This window comes from Bufo bufo, chromosome 11 (genome assembly GCF_905171765.1).
Source record: "Bufo bufo chromosome 11, aBufBuf1.1, whole genome shotgun sequence".
Lineage (NCBI taxonomy): Eukaryota > Metazoa > Chordata > Amphibia > Anura > Bufonidae > Bufo > Bufo bufo.
In genome coordinates, this window is record NC_053399.1 from 5,027,927 (window position 1) to 5,029,811 (window position 1,885).

The window sequence follows — 1,885 nt, forward strand, 5'->3', positions numbered from 1 at the left end:
AATGTGGGACACACTAGCTGCGAGGGTTAATAATGATACAGTTTTCACAGGGACACAGTATTTTGGCAGGAGTCTCACTTTCCACGGTGGAGGAAGGCGACAATAATCTCGGCCATCACACGGCGTGAGGGTATTTATAATGCGGCGATTCATGTCATACCTGTCAAGTCCTGTTGTTCTCACAGCCCTGAAAATGCTGAGGTGTCACCGGCGCCAAACAAGACGGGAATTATTTGTATCAATCAGGGTAATGAGAAAGGAAAGACGGATGAATCCGAGGAACATTCCTGATGTAAAGGACAACAGCAAAGGAAGAAGAAGCGTCCCCTCCAGTGTGTACGAGCGCCTTAAAACCGTACTTATCTCTATGACAACTACGTTCCCACACCAGGAAGTAGCTGCCCGGCTCCGATCTCATGCCTTACCTCCCTACACAGCATCAGTGGTCAGACGCACACAGTCATGTCACAACTAAGCTCCGCCCAGAGCGCAAAAGATAATATGGCCACTGGAAAATCATGGACTCATAGAGAAGACCTGAGAGTCCTGCGGACATACAGAGATTGACAGCTCTACATGTAGAGAAAGTCACATGGGGTGATCTGTCAATCAATGTATGGGGGAAGCAGGACTCACAGGCTTTATCTAAGAGTGTATGGGGGAAGCAGGACTCACAGGCTTTATCTAAGAGTGTATGGGGAAGCAGGACTCACAGGCTTTATCTAAGAGTGTATAGGGGAAGAAGGACTCACAGGCTTTATCTAAGAGTGTATGGGGGAAGCAGGACTCACAGGCTTTATCTAAGAGTGTATGGGGGGAAGCAGGACTCACAGGCTTTATCTAAGAGTGTATGGGGGGGAAGCAGGACTCACAGGCTTTATCTAAGAGTGTATGGGGGAAGCAGGACTCGCAGGCTTTATCTAAGAGTGTATGGGGGGGAAGCAGGACTCACAGGCTTTATCTAAGAGTGTATGGGGGAAGCAGGACTCACAGGCTTTATCTAAGAGTGTATGGGGGGAAGCAGGACTCACAGGCTTTATCTAAGAGTGTATGGGGGAAGCAGGACTCACAGGCTTTATCTAAGAGTGTATGGGGGGAAGCAGGACTCACAGGCTTTATCTAAGAGTGTATGGGGGGGAAGCAGGACTCACAGGCTTTATCTAAGAGTGTATGGGGGGAAGCAGGACTCGCAGGCTTTATCTAAGAGTGTATGGGGGGGAAGCAGGACTCACAGGCTTTATCTAAGAGTGTATGGGGGAAGCAGGACTCACAGGCTTTATCTAAGAGTGTATGGGGGGGAAGCAGGACTCACAGGCTTTATCTAAGAGTGTATGGGGGGGAAGCAGGACTCACAGGCTTTATCTAAGAGTGTATGGGGGAAGCAGGACTCACAGGCTTTATCTAAGAGTGTATGGGGGAAGCAGGACTCACAGGCTTTATCTAAGAGTGTATGGGGGAAGCAGGACCCACAGGCTTTATCTAAGAGTGTATGGGGGGAAGCAGGACTCACAGGCTTTATCTAAGAGTGTATGGGGGAAGCAGGACTCACAGGCTTTATCTAAGAGTGTATGGGGGGAAGCAGGACTCACAGGCTTTATCTAAGAGTGTATGGGGGGGAAGCAGGACTCACAGGCTTTATCTAAGAGTGTATGGGGGGGAAGCAGGACTCACAGGCTTTATCTAAGAGTGAATGGGGGAAGCAGGACTCACAGGCTTTATCTAAGAGTGTATGGGGGAAGCAGGACCCACAGGCTTTATCTAAGAGTGTATGGGGGAAGCAGGACTCACAGGCTTTATCTAAGAGTGTATGGGGGGGAAGCAGGACTCACAGGCTTTATCTAAGAGTGTATGGGGGAAGCAGGACTCACAGGCTTTATCTAAGAGT

At 49.2% G+C, this 1,885-nt stretch overlaps 1 long non-coding RNA gene across 1 annotated transcript; it reads left to right on the forward strand.

The window, feature by feature from the left end:
- Nucleotides 1–1,335: 1,335 nt before the first annotated feature.
- LOC120981410 lies at nt 1,336–1,638 on the forward strand. Its single transcript, XR_005774712.1, has 2 exons — nt 1,336–1,446; nt 1,527–1,638. It is a non-coding gene; the product is annotated as an uncharacterized LOC120981410 (long non-coding RNA).
- The last annotated feature ends 247 nt before the right edge of the window (nt 1,639–1,885 follow it).